Raw genomic sequence first — 19,934 nt, 5'->3', positions numbered from 1 at the left:
AGTAAATAACAATTAGATCACTGATACAAAGAAATTAATACTTTAATTTATGAATAATATAATAATTGAAAAATATATAATTCGTGTCCTCATTTAAAATTAGGATTGTATTGCCATGGCTACAGTAATACTACTAATACTAATACTAATACGTCATAGGAATCGTAGCATTTTATAATACATCTGCAATTTCCTATTCTAAAAAAGGCGTGTTAACTTCGTGAAGTTCTTTTTTATCGAATATTGAGGCCTCTTTTCCGCGACGCTGATTGGTTCTCTCGCTTGGCTCGAACTTCGTGTGACTTGAACTTCGTGTTGCGAATGTCAGAATGTCATAGTGGCTGTCAGTGCGGTTATATTGACAATTTTATTTATTATTTCTTAGGAACGTGAAAACGGCAGCTGTCAATTCTGTCAAATTTGTATTGATGAAACACGATGAATTAATTAAATAACACCTTTAACGCCTTTTTTAGAATAGGATTTGTGTTATTTATTATATAATAAATAATAGATGAATATTATTACTCGAAAATTGAAAAATAAAAAATAAAATAGCGCGCGTAGCGCGCGCCTGTGTTGCTAGTATCATAAATTGCATAAATAAAATTTTTCTTATGTCTCAATTCAATTGTAAAATACAAAGAGTGTATCAATTGTTCAATCGACAAGGTAACAAGCTGGTGACACGTTTCGTCCATTACTTGTACAATCGTTTCGACCGAAGACAATTCTCTGAGATAGATAAAAATTCTACTTTCTCTCTCTCTCTCTCTCTCTCTCTCTCTTTATCTCACTTGATTACAACCGTTAGATTCTACCTCTAACAAAGGTCAACGATTCCCGGAAGATTCGCTCCGCTATGATATCGCGTCGATCGCAATCTCCGCTCGAGCGACCTTATCGCACCGTCAGAAAATCAAGAAGGTATTCTCTTGCTATCTGATGGTGGTCGTTCGAACTCGTGATACCGCCGGGAAAATCGTAAGTGCCCCTTTGCGTCAACATATTTCAATGAATATTTGCTTGCACGTCGCGCCACAGCGAGTACAGCGGAGCCGTAAATCTGACTCTGCGTCGGGAACTGCAAGGCGTCGTGAAGAATTATTCTGCTCCCGCGCGAGTAACTTTGCATCGCAATGAAAGAAGCGCCTAAAAAGAGAAACATTTGACATCTAAAAAAATAATACATGTGCTTTTAACTTCCAACTCTGGCATGCAGCAGTCTCACAGACCGGCGTCTCTATCTTCTCCCATCTTCTTCATCTTTTTCATCCCTTAATTCAGTGTTATCCTATCCTCCGTCTAATTATTCCTCCTTTTAATTCCGTAAAATAATTCTTAACTGTCTTCCTTTCCTTTTTAGAAGCAACGTAGTAAACGCTGTGAGTCGTGTTACTTAAAAAAAGATGAGAATGCAAGAGACATCATCAGTTGAAGATTAAGTTAGTTAGTAAAATATCAACGAATATATTTGTGTATTTATCGTGATATGTAAATTCCGGGAAATCCCGGAATCCTCCACGTTTCATATATGAATCGTGATTATGACGGTGATACTCCGGCAGCATTGTGACGCCACCAACGTGTTACGCGCATAAAACGCCTCTCCTTTGTAATAACAACTTTTATAGAGAAAGTTTCACGACAGCGAGCTTCCTCTCACGGCTTGGCTCGAACGATGTTTTCGCCGGAGTTTCACGCCTTTCGGGATTACACGGCGAGCTCTTCGTAATCGAAAACCCATGGCACCGAAATCGCCCGCGTACTCGAACGAATCGCCAACCGTCCACTCCGTTTCCGCTCGCGCAATGACTTCGTCGTTTTCCCAATAGCGGTTGGCCCCGATTTGCTCGCCAATCGTATTTAGTTGACCGCTAACACTTATACATTCGAATCACAAAAATTGCGAATGCAGCGAGCAATTCTTATCTCTCGAACGAGCTTCAAGATAAAAATTAAAGTAAAATGTAAAAATTGCTAATCCCTCAAAGAGTTGACGCATTAAATGACTGTATCGAAATGTACAATGTGTGTTGATATTGTTTATTGCATTAAAATTGTCACACTAAACATTTCATTAATTCAAATTAGAGATTACACTTCAACCTTTCGCTCGTACTTTCGCTTCTGCTCGAAACGAAATACGGTGGATCGAAAAACAAATATGTGTAATGCGTTATTTCTAAGGTTTTCTTAGTAATTCACCATGACTCAGGATCAACACGGTTTTATTTTCCAAGGATACATCGTACGAAAACGAAAAACGGCAAAGTGGTTAATAAACCTCCTGCTTAATAAGCGTCGCCGATCGAAAACACTACGAGGAGCGATCTAATGATGGAGCTTCGCATCAGATCTTCGTCCCGACTGGCGCATTTTGGAGATTCTCCTCTCCTCGAGCGAGAGATAGAATCCCGTCAAATGGGCCGTCAGCGTGTGTGACGCGATAGATGTATTTATTTGGCGGGGTTGCGGGACCCCTTAAGGGCTGCTTTTATTACCGGCGCTCTCTCGTTTTATTTTCTCTACGTGCCACGCGCACGGGCGTCTGATAGGGTCATCTCGAAGAAAGGAGCATTTCTTACGGACTCTAACTCCGCTGGCCGAAATAGGTAATAAAAACGAAGCGCGGGAATGCCGTGACTGCCGTGAGTGCGCGCGATCAGCGCGTGCGTTTCGCGATTATCTCGAACCACGGTGCATTTATTGCTAGCAGCGCGCGCGATACGAGAACGGGGCGAAAAGTTGCCAAAGATTTCACAGTAACGCAAAGTCGCGAACGAGCCGTTTACCGGAAGGGAGCAATTGCCGGAGTATCTTGGCAGTTAACGCAAATTACTCTCCGCGCTAGTTCACCCATGAGATCCGGAATCGGACGAAGGAGAAGTAAAACAGAGGTTCGCGGAAGCAAAAAGATCTTTAGTAACCAGGCATTAATGTACCGAACTCTGTAAATTTGTCGAATGACTAGATTATGAGAGAAATTATTATAAAAATTTCGCTAAGGAAAAGTTGTTTCTAGCCATTGCGAGTAATACGCATTACAGAGAATGACGTAAAGCTTATGTATATAGAAATACGTGGTATATTACTCCATGCTCTTTATGAAAGCGTTAATAACTGTGGGAGCGCAAGAGATGGAAAAACAGAGACGGAGAGAAGTGAAACCATATTATTAGGATTAATCTAATTTAATGAAGTTGTTTGAAGAGAAAATTGTGTTACGTAGTTGTTCCATTGTTTGTGTATATTTTTACGTGATCCCGCGAATCTGAGAACCTGGTTTCACCGTCTTTAATGCTTTTATCTCGAATAAGGTTGCCCCGGCTTAGCGAGTGCGCGCGTCGTCGGATTCACGAGAGATGTTAATCTCTCTCCGTGGGAAACACGGGACTATATACCTTTGGAATATGAATCTTTCTGAAAGCGTCGCGGCAGCGAAGTTTTGCCGCTTCCGCATCGCAAACATCGCGTCTCTCTCATTAAGCTGAGAAAAGAGCCCGCGAAATAAAACGACGTCGCACGCCGCGGGTAAACAGCGAAGATCACCAGCACAGAGTTTCATCTCCTCTCTTAATAAGCTCGGTACCGAATGACGACTTCCGGGAAGTTTGGAACTTATCAAAATTCGCTTTCATTGTCTCCGGTGACCGGGGAAGTTCGCCGGGCTTGATGATGATTCCGGTTCGTACTCCGGATGAGATTTTAATTGCTGGATTGCCATCGCCAGAACTTTGCATCTCGTCGAAAATTACGGCCACGTTTCGACGCCACGAGCAGTAGATAGACACCACAATTCACACGCACTTTATATTATTAAGCTCGTTTATTTCATTGCGTCAGTATTGTATTATATTTGTTTAATACTTCCATTTTGTTGTCTCTGTTCTTTGTAACTCTGTACTTTGTTGATCGTGTTGTGTTACTGCATAATAACTTTTACCTCGCGAAGCTAACTTGTATCTTAAGCATCTCAAAACGATCAATATTTCTAAATCAAATATCCGTAATAATTAAAAAGATATTCGCGTATCCAAGTTATTCCAAGCAAAATCTCAAACTTTATCTTTTCTATAAACCCGAGTCAATAAAAATTGGAAGCGGAGGACCAATCGGAACGCGTGCAGATGTTTCCTAGATCTTTTTGCTTCTGCGGCAGCCTAATAGCCCGGTGGCGTCGAAGCGTTTCGTTGATGGAGCCGGAAGGGCGCAAAATCGTGCGAGTGATTATCGTGGAGAAAAACTTCGTCCGAGAAGACTCAATTTCAGGTTGCGAGCCCACCTCCACCGTCGCGGCCGTTACGGATTCTCCGATTCTGACCGCGCTGATTGCTATCGATCGCGGTACGATTGCCGGTGTCCATCCGATCGGTTTTGCGCTTCGCATTGTCGGCGGAACAAAAGCTCGGTGGAGCGGCGAGCGCGCGGACAAATGTCGGCAGCGGCCACGGCAACGGACGGACGCGAGAATCGTGATTTTCGGCTTCCGGCTGTGCTTTTTTCGGTACGAGCGACAAACCGGCGTGCACTATCGGCGTGTACGAGGGAAATCCGACGTGTCCCCGACGACTTCCGCCGGCCGGTCGACGTGTGCGATGGGATCGATCCGGATACACCATTGTGGGATATTGAATTCTTTTTTCCCCTTTTTATTCTCTTTTTTTCTTTTTGTGCGTCGACCCGACGTCCCGATTGCGCGCTGCAGTCGTGATCCGAAAGAGCACCCAAGTGTGCAAAGATCGTGCACTTGAGCATCGTAACGCTGTCGCGCGGGTAAACGTATGAGTTTCAGCATCGATCAGTCGTCGCTCGTTGTTACGATGGTGAATAAGCACAGACGGGACACGCGAGAAGCCACACTAAAACACGGACTGTGCGATCATGCTCCTACTATTTCAAATATAAATATTAAATGTATTTTCAAGAAGACCTCTGAGCGTGTAAAATAAATGTAATATCGTAAAACAGGTCTCTCTGACGTGCTTTACCGCACATTGTGATTATTTATGTCATATGTATTTGCTTGATGTATGTACTGTATTACTGTAAATACTGAATCCAAAAGACCGAGAGTCAGTGAAACTGCATAATGCAGCGACTGTTAAGCGGGTTCTACAATGAGAGTTTAAAGCACAAAATTTAATCTTTAAGCTTTAAGCTGTAAAAAATCGACCAATCACAATCGAATGTGAAAAAAGAAATCGACTGTGATTGATCAATTTCTTGTGGTTTAAAGCTTAAAGCTTAAGTTTTATACCTTAAATTCTCATTGTAGAACCCGCTTTAAACATTCCTGGAGATGCACTGTTTCGTTTTCCCGTCACGTTATGTTGCAATGTGTCTCGTTACTTATTATGTATTTGATATTTATATTTGCAACGTTTGATTTATTTATCTTGGTGATACATAAGATTTTATGTCAAATTATCGCGAACCGCGAACTATAACGTGCTCTTTTTCTTAATGACAGCTTGGAATATCGATAGTATGCTGTACCAAAGAGAAATGCTGCGAAGCTTGCTTTCATAGGGAGACAAATGCTGTAAGTGAAAAATGTGGACGTAGGTATTTCTCTTATGGTTCAGCTACCGCGAGGCGATTCGAACTCTTCGATCTATTTCGCGAGGGTAAAAGGAGCCAATAGAAACGTCACGTTTTCTTCTTTGTCGGAGCGCTTTTCAAGGAACGTCAAGCCATGTTAAAACGTTGCGTTACATCACGAACGTTACCGTTTGAGCGAAGGATATACCGTTTCCACTTGACGAACAGCTTCTTTGCGAACGTTGGCACTTGTACTGCATCCCCGCCACCTCGTTACGTGTCCTAAAGGACTTGGATTTGAATGGCTACTTTCTCAATTAAATAAGTTAAACGAGCCCCTTTCGCAGTTACGCAACGCGATATCTTTCAGCTTAAAGCTGCTTTCCACACCATAGAGTCACGTATGCCTTGCCACGGGAAATTTAACTCAAACGTCAGTCGCGTGTGTAATTCATTTCACAGTACGCGTACGTTCATGCAGGGACATTACTAATTTGGCACTAACAATAAGAAAGGAATGCTTTAATCCTTTGGATTCAAGAATATCAATATTTTTTAATGTTAGGCAATTATGTCATATTAGATGTTTGTATTGATATATTATATGTTTATCTTTAATGTAGAAAATGGAATGATTCAATTAATTGCTTTACTTAAGGATCGGCATTATTTTAATAAATACGATACGAAAATCTTTCATCTTTCAAAAAAATGCATGTATCCAAACGTTTGTAATACGCTGTCTAATAAAGAAATTGCACTTTACACACTTGCACTCCATACGCTTGCTCATATAAACTTGGCGCGTACATGTGGAATACGTACGCGTTTCACAGCGAGGATGTGCGTTACTCACAGCACGGTGCACGTGTGCAAGGTAATTCGTTCGCAACCTGTTTATTTCGTAGTCGGACCGACGTCTGCTTATCTGACGAGAGAAAGAACGTACAAGTGGTCCCGGTGGGATCTCAAAGTAGAAAGAAAGAACGTTCGCAGTGCATTTCTCGCGAGAGCATTGCCTGCTGCTGTCGGTGAGACCGAGTACCATCGAATTTTTTTCCCGAAGTCGCAATCTGCGAGCTTCTGTGTTTCCTCGTGGCTGCAACGTGCCGACTCTGTTTTTATAAAAAAAAAAGGATTTAGAATATCGAGTTTATCTTTCCATCTGCGCGATTTTATCGTTCTTCTCTTTCCTTTTCTTTGACAATTCACATAGTGAGTGTAAAATGTATTTTCATTCTTGTATTAAGAAGAAATGCTAAGGGGTGTTATCAGAAATAGGGCATAGGAAATAGAAAATTTGCAACTAGAAAGCGCAAAAAAGAAAACTGTAGCAACAATTATTTAATTAAATGTTTAGTTATATATTATGTTAAGTCAATTTTCGCCTTATCTCAAAGTTTTAAGCATTATTCTTTGCATCACTGCACTTCATGGTGGAAGCATGAATGAAACAAGAAATCGCGAACTAATGACAACTTCGCGAAGTTTACAAACGCGAACACGATAAAATAAAATATTCCAACGTATATCGCCGCGGGATTGTCGTGTGCATTTAGCGAGCTATTATATAGAGAGTGGCTGCATGGTCATGCAATAGTAATCTTTAAACGATGATCCTTAGCGAACCGTTTCTCCTTTATCGTCACTTAGTTAAACACGCGAGTTCGATCAAAGGCGTCGTCCATAATTGGTGGCCGTTTTCCATGCCACCGACCAGAGTGCCACTAAGCCTCGGGTGGTTCGATGCTGACCAGTGTTTCTCGATATCGATCGATATCACCCTCGAGTCAAATGCTGCTCACGATAAACTCAAGACATGTTTGACACGATCAATAAACCTTTACTTAGCTCTCTCGCTAACCCTAATTATATCGCAGCTGTTAAGTTGTTTTTAATGGCACCGCGAAGTAACGTAATGATTCTCACTTTAAAATTTTCAATAATTTGTTCTTTGTCGTTGTTGCTTCGTCGTTGCTTTGTCGTTGTTGCTTCGCTGCTGGATAGTTTTCGAGTAAGCGAATTATTGGCTCTCCGTTAATTGAGTTTTACTGAAGCAGAGAAAGTTCCTTATTTTTGATATTTAATTTTAAATAGACTTTAAGAAGGTTTGTTATTAGAATGTTAATGTTACCAAGAGATATTTAATAATGAAAATTAAGCTTCTCCAAAACTTCTTATTTTCACTGATACACTTTTCATATCTATACGATTAAGGAAAATTAAAAACTAAATAAAATTTACGCGTAATTCGTCCGTAATATCACCCGTAATCAAATTTATAAACACATCTTTTGCAGTATTGTACGGAAAAAAGTACTATAGTATTTTTATATTCAAAAGAGGATTGCTGTTGCAGAGATCGACGTTGAAACAGCAGATACCAGATAAGCCTACGTGGTTGCTATCGAGTGGTTGCTCTCGATCCGTCAGATTATGCAGCTTCGATTTTCTATATCCGGTTAGAAGGACGACATCGAAGCCCTATTCCTGTGGTCGGTCCACAAACTGGGTCAGAATGAATCCCACGATTTGATACACCCACGTGTATCGCGGCGACAAGGAAAAAAAGAAATGTTAAGCGAAACTTACGTTTACACGATGGGATACTTCTCCGCGAATGTAATGCGACAAAAAATAGCATTTCTTCCACGATTTTTATGTACGTCTGCGGTTATATAATACGAGCGTTTTGCTGAGCACTTTATGCACATGTTACGTTCACATCGTGTCTCATGTTTCGAATATCTGTGCGTATGCAAAGGTTAAGCAAATACCGGCACATAGCTCCCAGCGGTTTAATTTCCAAACTGAATTAACGCATATAGAATCACATGTATCGTGAACGTTTGTTTTTTAAATATTCGATCGCTCGTCGAACGCTATCTTGATAATACTCGAGAAAATCTCCATCATTAATTATTGGATTCATATAAAAGAATTATTGACCCACAAACATGCACACAAGATTTTCCAGTCTATGTCGAAAGATTGATTTATATTTAACACATAAAACATAATTATATAATACTACAATTTCAAAAATAATTCTTTCTTCGCGTTTCAATTCAATTGTTTAATTTTACAATTTTATTTACATTTGCACGTTATGAAAAATTCCGTGATATTCGCGCAATAATATTTCTAATATTTAAACGTGAAGGTTTACTCGCTTTTGGACATGAATTTTATTTTAAAATCAACGCATATTATCGTCAGCCACAGATATGCTCGACGCGGTATTTAAACCTTTATTACTCTTATTATCTCTAATAATAGAGACAAAAAGACAGAGAGAGAGAGAGAGAGAGAGAGAGAGAAACCGAGTCGAGATTGCTTCTCTACTGCAAGACTCTGTTTAATAACCGACATATCCCGTTGCTTAATATGCATGTTGAATGCATCTATATATGTTGTTTGCTTGCTTGTCTTCTCAGCCCGAGGCACAACCATAGAGATGAACACGCTGGAGGTGTCAAACACACTGCTGCCTCGTCGTATTCGGCGAACATGATTGTGAGCGGTGCGATACGCTTCAGTCACGGACCTCCAGTCTCGTATTTGATGATCGCTGCAACTGCAGCTGTCAGACGCCTGTAAAAGTGCATCGCTCGCGCTCGAGATCGCTATCATATCTTGAAATAAAAATCCACTTTTATATCTCGCACGCAGAGTATGTTCGCTTCAACAAGCGCCGGAAGTGCAACCTGAATTCGTCGATAAATGATCTGGAAACGTCCGAACGCCCGAGGGATATAAGTAAATCGTTGATCAGGCAATGCTGACGCGCGGCCGTTTAAGAATTATTAAACATCTTGCCGTTCCGTTATCTCATTTCGATCTACAATATGTTTCATCTTTTAACATTCCGTTTCCGGAATATCAAATTCTGGTGCACTCCGATATTTAAATATTTGACACATCATTACGAATCAAGAGAGCCAAAACGATCGATGAGTTGTACTGCTTATATTATACATTTCTTTCGATAAATTCACTATCACGATCGGAGTCAAATAATTAATGAAAAATGGAAAATGTTACAGCACAAAATCATTTTATTAATCAGCACAAAAACATTTTATTAATCGTGATCGCACTCAAATCGGTGACCCTGTAAAGCCACCGACAATTAACGTAACTGTCGACATCATTCGCAGCCGGATTTACCATCGCGCGTGCATTATGCGCGCGTATTAATATCTCACGCGGGCCGTCTCTTTATTTCTTGCGGTGCATTGTGACGTTAACGCGGCGCAGCCACCGGTGCGGCTGGCGTTGATTAGAAAAGCCGGAGCAGCTATATGACCGCGTGCTCGCTCGCGCCCGATGTGGCTCGCTACAGTTATCGGTCCCAGGGCACTCGTTACACAGCCCATTGATTTCAGAACTCTATTACTCTATTACATGGTGGCCATCGCGATTACCGTCGACCGACGCCCGCGGTACGCCTCCAAAAATACGCTCCCATGCATCAACCGCTGGCGTTGCCGCTCGCGCTGTGCCGTAAGCTGATTTTATCTGTCGCGCGGAAACGGCAACTTACACCCGATGTAATTACAACTGGTTATCGGTCGCCGGACGTTATTACGTTCCGGAGACAAGATTGGCATCATTAGGTCTGAAATTACGACGTAATTTCTCGACAAACAGTTTCTCGAAGTAAAAAGAGAAAGAGGAAGTATGAAAGAGAGAGAACTTTACTCTGCAAAACTGTTTTCTCCTATGAGATCCGTCACTGCTAAAGAAGACGATGTATCGCGACGGGCCTGAAAGAAGTCGCGGCGAAGTAAGCGACTTGCCCGGGCGCCGGTTCTACGCAAAGTGACTCGTGGCTGACTCTGGCTGGAACTTGGCGCGACTTTGAGAAAAGCATTTTTCGCCTGCCGGTGACACTTGCATCGGGCCCTATGCGCAAATTACATTAGCCCTGGGGCTTTTCCATTTGTGCACTCTCGAACGTTGCGCCATGTAATTTTACCTTCCTTCCTCTCGTTCCCGTCAATCCGCTGCGTCCGAGAACTCCCGCATCGCAACCGGGATCTAATAAAATCAAGGCGACATAATTGCGCGGCAACATACAGCGTTGTTTAATTATGTGCTTAACGCGCTCTTATTGAGGTTTGTCGAATTACATTTATTTACAGCGATTGAAATAGCGCTGCAACGCGAGCTACTATACGAGAATAATATTATAATTATGAAATGTGTATAGCTAGAAATTTTCGAATTTTCCACTACCTCCGTGTTATTAGTCCGCAACGTACAGTCTAACTTTGTGCGTTCCCTCTACTGCTTTATCTATCGCTTTATGCATCCCTGCGACTCTAATTTCCTCAATATCCGTACTCTCGCGTCCCGAGACAGTAACGCAGTTCGCTTCGCTGTCTGTTTCTTGCGGATAAATACGAACCCGCGTCATTGTAGCACGTACTGCGCGCATCATGATAATGCTCCCTAATGATAATGCGCGTCTAATGTTCTTAAAAGATATTACGTCGAGACACGTAATGTATTTCTGTTTCGATTCGCGCTGCATTAAACCTTTGTATGCCGCGAAAGACACAGACATAAATACGTAAACAGGAATTCCACTCGAAATCTAAAACGAGTTTCCATTTGTATGATTGAAATGTACCGATTATAAATTACGACAAATGCAAATTGCAAATTAAGGATATCCATCAAAGTATGAAATAATTATGACAAAAGACACACTCATGTCAAAAAGCTTAACACACACTTGTGGAGAACGATGCATCGATGCAACATCACGCGATTAAACAACGCGATGAAACCTATATTCCATCCTTAATGTGTATATTAATTAATTAAAATGATACATATATGCCATACATAATAATACATAAAATATACATATTAATTAATTATTATTAAGACAAGTGCGACGCATTATCGAGCGGAGGGCGCATCGGACGCGCATGCCGAGAAGGCAGAAGACGAGGAGGCAGAAAGATTTAAGAAACCCGCTTATCAAACTGAATCAGTTCGTTCGATGACAAGCAGGCATGTTCATTTGAGCGTTATCGGCTGGAACGTCTGGAGACGCAGACCGAGACCGGGGCCGGATCGGCCGCTCTTCTCTTCGTAGACCTCGACGATCGGTCGCTCGCGCAATTTATTATGTTTCGTCTTCCTTCTCATTTAGCTCGGGAAATCGAGTGGAGATTTTCATTTGGCGATACCGAGAGCCCCGCCGGTAATAATAGCGGCGGCCTCTCTTTCTCTCTTCCGCGCTGTCGTTCTGCCCGCATTGTCCCGCGTCGAATTATTGTACGCGCAGCGACGGCCCGTTCGCCGCCGTCCGTTCTTCGTTACCGCGTTTCTGTCATTCGCACCCTCGTCAGCGGGCTGCATTTTTCCGACGCGTCACGCAATCCGTCCGTCGCACTCCTCGTGGATTCGTTACTGTATGTACGCGTAATATATCCCGGGATGTGACGGATGCGCGTATCGCGAACACAAGGGCGCGTATTAATTACACATCGGGATGATTCCGGCCTGAGAGATTAATTATTATTACCGCCGCACAATGGGAACTGTATATCGGCAGTCGTAATTCAATCGATAGCGAAAGACTGAAGTTCACTGCTCGATCCTCTCGCGAGTAATCTCGAGTAGAAACTAATTTTGCGGCGCTTAATAATCCACCGGTGTTAACGAACACGCCAGGCATTAGAGATACATCAAGATAGCATTAATATTTCGTGCGGCGCGATCGAATAATTGGGTTGTACGTAAATACTTGATGTCGCATTTGTTTTGTGCACATATACGCGATATCTGCTTCGTGCAAATTTCCGGGCAAATGGATTAAACCGTAATTAAAATGCTTGGCATTAAAATGGAGCAGTTATTTGTTATTACCTCCCTCCTCTTGTATTAAATTTATATTAATAATATTCCTAATGTTACGTATTTACATATATTTTGAACATTAATGGATATTATCGGAAAGTTTTTATTTACAATAAATATTTAAACTTTTATTTACCTCTCTTGAAAAATAAAAATATTATGTTTTGATTCGGAATAAAAATTGATGTAAATTCGATGAATTCGAGTCCAATTTTCGTTGTCACGAGTTCGGAAAAACCTTTCGCAGAATAGTCTTTTTGTACAAATACATGCACACATTTTTGCGTATATGTAACAAAATTCGAAATTAATTCAATTAATTTGCTGAAATTACGCGCAGCGTGTCAAGCGCCAAAGATGTATCGCACGAAATCTATTTTGTGAAAAATCGAAATTCTGTGCACGCGAGAATTGCGCCATTAAGCAATCTACACTACTGCAATAATAAGAAACTCTATCGAAACAGTGTCGCGCGACCGGCGGAATACAAATGGTTGCTCCAGCAGCGCGTTGCCAGCTCTGAAAATGAAACGTCAGAATCTTCCAGGGACAATTTCTCCACGTCCAAACCGGTCGACATGTTCGACAGTAATCTCAGCCAGCTCCGCGGGGTGGATGGCCTGTCCTACCCTTCCCATCCCCTCAAACTCTTCCTGCGAGCGGAGTGGCCAATCACGACGAAATCGCGTTTTCCGCTGAAAAATTCTGCCGATCATAGCAGTTGTCCCGAGGAATTCGGTTCACCATTGTCCGCCGATGAAAACACCAGTTCCGAAACGCCTCATACGATCTCGGCGCGATTATGACAACCAACCTTCTTTCGGTCGCTTATTATCTCGGACACAATCTTGCTCAATTTTTCTTCTTTGCTCAAACAATGCGTGTCGAATTTTGTGATGATATTTTATAAATTTTGTAATATTTACGATAAAGAACAATAAAAATAAACTTATAATAATTTTATCTCAAATAATTTCAACTTTTAAATGATTGATCCATTCATGATTTATTTTACAATATTTTTACAAATTTTCATGATTTATTTTACAAATCGTAATGCACATTGTTGATACGGAGAATAATGATTACAAAACTCTCCAACGAAAGAAAATCATCCTTTTCATTCCGATAAAATTTTCTTTACACATGATTACGGTAAGAACTTGCTTTCGCGAACATAATGCGGCTCGAGCAATCTACAGCGCCATGTCTCTCTTGGCGATCAAGCAAAACCGTTCCTTAACTAAAAATACGTCTCATCGTTACAAGAAAGAGCTCCTTGTCCGCAAAGTTCCGGTTCACCGTAAAAACCTTTAATTTGCTTCACGTCGAAGGCGAATCCTCGTGAATCGAGGCATTCCTTCGCCAGCGTCGACAGACGATCATCAGTATTACCTCTGTGCATTCTACACCGTGTCATTGTGACGCGATGCCATGTGCCGGGTTTAAAGTGTTAATCCCGCAAGCGCTTCCAGTCGGACCCCGACGACGGAATGGAAGCTGAACAGACGAAGGAGGGGGTTTGGTGCCTCTGGTTTCCGTTTCCTGCTGCGCTCTGGTGTTCCCGCCTGTGACGCTCGGCCGCACGTAACTCGCGAACAATACCTCGTCCGGTGCCACGAATAATATCGACAACTCCATTTATACCCGGGCGTTGCCGAAACCGGAGCGGAGAAAATGTCTGACCATTACTCGGCGCGACGGACGCTCCTGCGGCCGGCCGTTGCAGCTGCAAGCATCGTAGCCGAGTCGCGCCGGGTGCGGCCACAGGGCTTCCGGGGATGTTTGTCGGCTTTATTGAAACTGTCGATCGATGTCGGCGATTTTTGCCACTATTACATCGCGATCGGCGTGAAAACGGGGTTACCCGAGTAACGGATACGACTACATACTTCTGCGTTCCGGTTTTCCATGGAAACCGCTTGAACTTGTAAATTGGAGCACGCTTGTTGTATGCAATCGTAATTTTATGGAAATCACTTACGCGGTCGGATAAAACTGTGTAGATTATATATATAGAATATATATATATATATATAGAAAGTTTATTTCTCTCAAGACATACGTCGTTATCTATCGCGAGCCCTTTGGATTTCGATTTGTGAAGAAATCTTTCGGTATTTAATCGGAATTGTGCTCATTACGCGAGCCGATTGTCGATCTTTGCGACTTAGCTTCCAGCCTTCCGTCGTTCGGAGAAAATATGGAACTCTCAGGATGTATCTGCCATTTTGGATTTATCGGTCCTCTTACGTAACCAGTTCGTTCGTAAGCGGAATATCGCTCAATTCGCAATATTTTCATGTCGTCCCGATCCGACGATGTCGCTCCGAAAGCACCGCGAAAACGATCACGAGCTATGCTTTCGGCTTGTTTTCCGCTTTAACTGCCGCAGTTACGTGCTTGTGGATTGATCGTTCAGCGATCGGCGAGCGTATAAAGTCGCAGCGTCAACGTCGCGTGCGTCAAATAGCATGCACCCGAGATCCTCGTCGAGGGTGAACCAATCGCGATAGTCCTCCCTCTCGTCGCCGCACGACCGTCGAATATGCGACGTCATATTTTGGCACTGCTGCGAGTCGTTTTACACATTTCGTATGCATGTGCTGCGCTGTGTTGCTGGGGTACCGCGTGAAGGAGGACGGATGAGAGGGGGATGCAAAAGAGGACGGCCTGGAATGATTCCGGAGGTCGACGAACGGACGCTGTTCGTATGGAGTTTGGACTCGTCGTTTCACGCTGCATTCAAATTGTATTTTTCCCTCTCCTCCTCCTACCCCCCAAGATAACTTTCGTCCGATATTCGATTTCGCCTGGCGATCCCGGGTGGAGAAGCGCAACGGAAAAATGATCGGGATAGCAAGCGTAGGTACATAGGTTTTCTCGCAGGTATCTTATACCACCATTAGGGAAAAATTATGAAAAACCGAAACACGCAACCAAAAAAATTTTTTCTCGACGTGCACACTTGCAATTCTTTCGCTGCTCGTGAGAAAAATTGTCAAAACGAGTACTAAGCTTCAAAATTACATAAACTAAAATATACTTATAATCTTAATGATTCGATCTCTAATAGTTAAGTAAAGAATTTTGAATGCAACTTGTACGTGACTTTTTCAGCGACGTAGAATGAGATTAAGAGAGAACAATTTTAATATAATTTGTATTTAATTCATCTCAAAAAAGATTACCAACTGGATTTCGACTATATTATCAATTTTTTTTCAATGATATTATAACTCGTGATTCAATGCTTCCTGGCAAACTTATTCGCAATGTATACGCTCCGATGCATATTTCACGCATAAGTTTTGCAATCGAGAGTTCAACGATACGATCAGCTCTTCGCATTCGTTCGCATTGATGTAGTACAACATCGAAGAAGAAAGGTCACAACATTAGCTTGGAGGCAAGCACAATAATTGCTCATCAGCCGTGAACACGCGATATGCACTCCGCGTCCCAACGAATAAATGATCGCGCGATGTTACGTCGAGAGAGAAGACTACGGAACCGCAAAATATTAGTCAAACCATCGCGAGAAGTCGCGTGTAACGGCGCACGTGACCTTTATCCCTCCGTCATGATGTACGATGCAGATTACGCATTCAGTTCGAGCGCGCGCCGGATGCGGAGTAAACTATCAGCTTGAATCCCCGACGACGGCCCGCAAAAAATCCGACCACGTCAGGCATTCGCGAGGGGAAATACAAAATAATAGTATCCAGGAAGTAGTGCCAAGAATTTTTTTCGTGTCCTATCCGCGAATCCCACTGGGGATTGCTGGGTAGCGGAAAGATGAGGGGAAAAGTAGAAGCGCGTCACCGAAGTCGAGATTTCGAGAATGAATGTTGGCACGCACACCGCACTTGTTGGCATTCAGAATCGCGATTCGCTTCTCGGTACATCATGAAAAAGAGATATTCGTTCTTTCTTGCCGCTCGTCTGGTTTATCTCGATCAAGTTCGCTGTCGTTTAATCAAAAGCTAGATGCGACTGTCTAGGGTAGATGACTTTAAGTGACTAGAGTCTTTATAATACAGATATTTCACACCATCAATCATTCGTCTATTATCGCAAATTTTCTTTCAAATTAATATATATTTATGAAGTAAATTTCCGTCTCTTGTAGTTTTATATATAATATATAATCACACTGCGTTTTGTGTACTTATGTACACGATTTGATATGTAATATACTTAACATAGGCAAACAACTGTGTATTTAACGTGAGCTATTATATGTGGCTTTATTATACACACATAACATTTTTTAATCTACAAATACGGTTTGCAAAGCCTGCAATTGCATTTCCACGTATTTTGCACGCTCGTTTATCGGTAATGCTTGAGTAATGAGTTTGGATTGTACATACCAGCCCTTTAACTGCGAACCGTATTTTCTCTCCCCCTCTCTCCCCCTCTCTGTCTCTCTACAGAACGTGTGGCAAATGATACGGCAAACTTCCGCGTAACCTCGTTTACCGGCAAATATTGACCGCATTAAAGAGTAGCGATGAAGCGAGTTTGCTGTCTGTCATCAGTGAGACTGTAAACGTGACATTTAACCGTAGCACACGCACACCATCGCTACCGCATATCGGATGGTGTTCCTTGCGTGCAGGACGATAGCCGCGACACGTACTTTTTCCATAAACTTTGCCAGCACGTAATAGGCAAAGTTATCGCCGTCACGCGTCGATCAATTTCCACTTGGGTGTCGGGTTATTGGCGGTAAACTTGGCTGGCTTTTCGCCGCACCGAATAAATCGATAGCACGGAGATTGCTATGATTAATGCCGTTCGTATCCACCTTCGTGTTCATCAAAGCGCTCGCGGAACGACATTCGAATTTACCTGGAATTTTTATTAGACGCTTTCCGCCATCGGCAAATTGTACCCGATAATGGATCAAGTCGTCAAACCTATTGCTTTATCATCTGTCGATCTGTCGATGTCGCCACTGCCATCTCGCAAATTACTCATTGTTTAATTCTTTTGAAGAAAGAACGAAAAATTCAGATGCCTGTAAAGGATACAAAGACAATTTCTGAGAACTGCGTGCACGAAATGCAAGTGCAATTTAACAGAAATTTTGATAGGCAGATTTTTACAAACTCCTTCAGCGTATCACTTTTGTTACTGATCACTTGCGTAATATTGCGATAAATAAACAAAGCATTTTATTAATAAAATATAATAAACGTAATTATTGCAACGTGTTTTTTCTGTTATTTGTTCTGGTTTATAAATCATTGCATACGAAGATGTAAATATTGTATAAATATACATGCATATATTTCCTCAAAAAGATGTTAAACGTTCTAATAATTAGTCATACAATAGCTCTGATTACTCAAAAGTCAATCTGAATGCCACTGCAAAAGAAAGCAGATTGTGTATCATTTTACACGCAAAGCGCTCGACTCATTAATTATATCGATTCCCTAAAGATATTGCGCAGAGGCCGGTATCGTTGAATAGTGCGGCAGTCTTTGAATGCTAATTCTCTGGGGTATACTTTACATGCGCTGCAAGTGATCCCAGAGGTTGCATACGCCTCCAGGGCGTTTCAATTTACTAATGAGAACGGAGTTTCCACGGCACGGATACTTTTCTTTTAAAACAAATAAAATCGATGTTATGTTGACGCCCATATTATTTGAATATTTTATTTGATGAAATATAAATATAAAACCTATGAATGATACACATGACACGCTGTACGCCGAATAGCGTTATTAATCGTGATAATAAATTTTAACATGCATGTATCGAATAATTTTTGCAGGCATGAAACGCATTTTGCATATCATACATTATGAAAACACGCGTATTTGTCTCTAGAATAGTTATCATATTTGCGAATATTTATATGACACCACATAAATTTTGGAAAAGTTTAAACGTTTTTCTTGCATAAAATTATGTCACGAGATTATGCGGACAAACAACGAAATACGGTGAAATTAGATTATTCGCCAACATCAGTATTCGTTGCCACGGCAACGCGATTAAAGCTCATACGAAAAGAAGTTACATTGTCGCGAAAATCCTCGATCGAATCCGCAAAACGAGATAAAAGCTCTTTGAGAGACGCACGCGAGCAGTCACGCGCGGTACGCGGCCCTTCCGCGGCGCTACGCGAACTCGTAACCGGATCGACAAAATTACTCGTAGATGCTTTGAGCTTCTCGGATTCCGCCGTATCCGACGAATTCGATGCGCAAGCGAAGTAATCTGAATCTGTAAGAGTCCCGAGCACCACGCTCGGAAAGTCACGTTGGTAGCGATAGCCCACGTATAGATTTCCGGCCATATTCTGACGAGCCGGAAACTTGTTCGGACAGCGCACCAGTCCGATGCATATCTTTCCTTCATATAACCGACCCTTTCGATTTAAAGTTCCGTGGCGTACACGCGCGGCCGCAAGCTGAAACGTGTGCTACGTGTGATAACGCTGTCACACTCCGGTATCGTCAAACTTTCCTGCATGCTCCATGTAATATTGTCGGGCTTGATATCCCTTATAAGCTCATGTTGCGTTTCATTAAAACTTTTCGATTTCACCGTTACAGTTTTCTCCTCTGAAACGCGTCGGTGATATGGTTTCTTGATCTTCGAGCAGACGCAGTGAAATCACTTTCTTTAGGATCATCGCAAATGCATGACATGTTCAAGATTCCCTTTCTCATACGAATTACATGTTAGAGTAGTTGAATACGGAGTAGACTATGAATAAATAACAGCCCTCGAAAATTTCATTATGCTATTATATTACGAAATTAATCAAAATATATCGTTATATATAAGCTCTCATTGTCAGTTGACTTATACTTAGTTAATTGCTCTTTCTCTCTCCATGGCATTGTTAAATAGAAAAAAGTGAGCTCTCACCTCGTTATTCTTTCAACTCGTTTAATGGCAAGCTCGGCGAAACTATTTTCGGCAACAAATTGCTCGCTTCCACTCCTGCTGCAGCCCCGTACAAGTTCTCGCGCCATCTGTAACACAAGGAAAATAATTAATAATAGCATATTGACACACACGGCAGCAAGTTCTGCAACATATGAAAAATCGCTGTGTCCGCAATAATTAATGAGAAGCAAAAGTTCTTGCGTTTAAGTATTACAAGAAACTCGCTTCTTATCGAGCATTACACTTTGTGTGTGTATGTGTGAATGTGTCCACTTTGTTTTAATTTATGACTTTAATTAAATTTTATAATTATGCTGAAAATGAAATTTATCTTGTGATTAGTAATAACACGGAATAAAAGCATTTATGTACTGTTGATTCCACACCTTACGATGCATACAAGTCATCTTGTGCGTCTAAAATCATTAAACAATATCACGATGACGTTTATAATAATCAATTGTATCACAAAATTGTATTTATTTAAAAGATGCAAATACATAATAAATTGATTAATAAAAACATTTTTCAGCAGAAAGACGAATATTATAACGAAAGACGAATATTCATTGCGTTTTACATATTATATAATT

The 19,934-nt window shown here is 41.6% G+C and overlaps 1 protein-coding gene and 1 long non-coding RNA gene across 5 annotated transcripts in view; one reads left to right on the top strand and one right to left on the bottom strand.

Moving 5' to 3' along the window:
* The window catches only part of LOC105282464 (hemicentin-2), a 326,396-nt gene that overhangs the window by 285,927 nt on the left and 20,535 nt on the right, over positions 1-19,934 (top strand). The gene's annotated exons all lie outside the window — the stretch shown is intronic.
* LOC105282463 overlaps positions 1-19,934 on the bottom strand; it is a 270,589-nt gene that overhangs the window by 232,136 nt on the left and 18,519 nt on the right. The window contains exon 4 of the long non-coding RNA XR_894492.3: positions 19,321-19,427. This is a non-coding gene — a long non-coding RNA (uncharacterized LOC105282463). The remainder of the gene's footprint in view (positions 1-19,320; positions 19,428-19,934) is intronic.

The sequence above is a fragment of the Ooceraea biroi genome, chromosome 2 (genome assembly GCF_003672135.1).
Source record: "Ooceraea biroi isolate clonal line C1 chromosome 2, Obir_v5.4, whole genome shotgun sequence".
Classification (NCBI taxonomy): Eukaryota; Metazoa; Arthropoda; class Insecta; order Hymenoptera; family Formicidae; genus Ooceraea; species Ooceraea biroi.
This window is presented reverse-complemented; position numbering and strand designations above follow the sequence as displayed.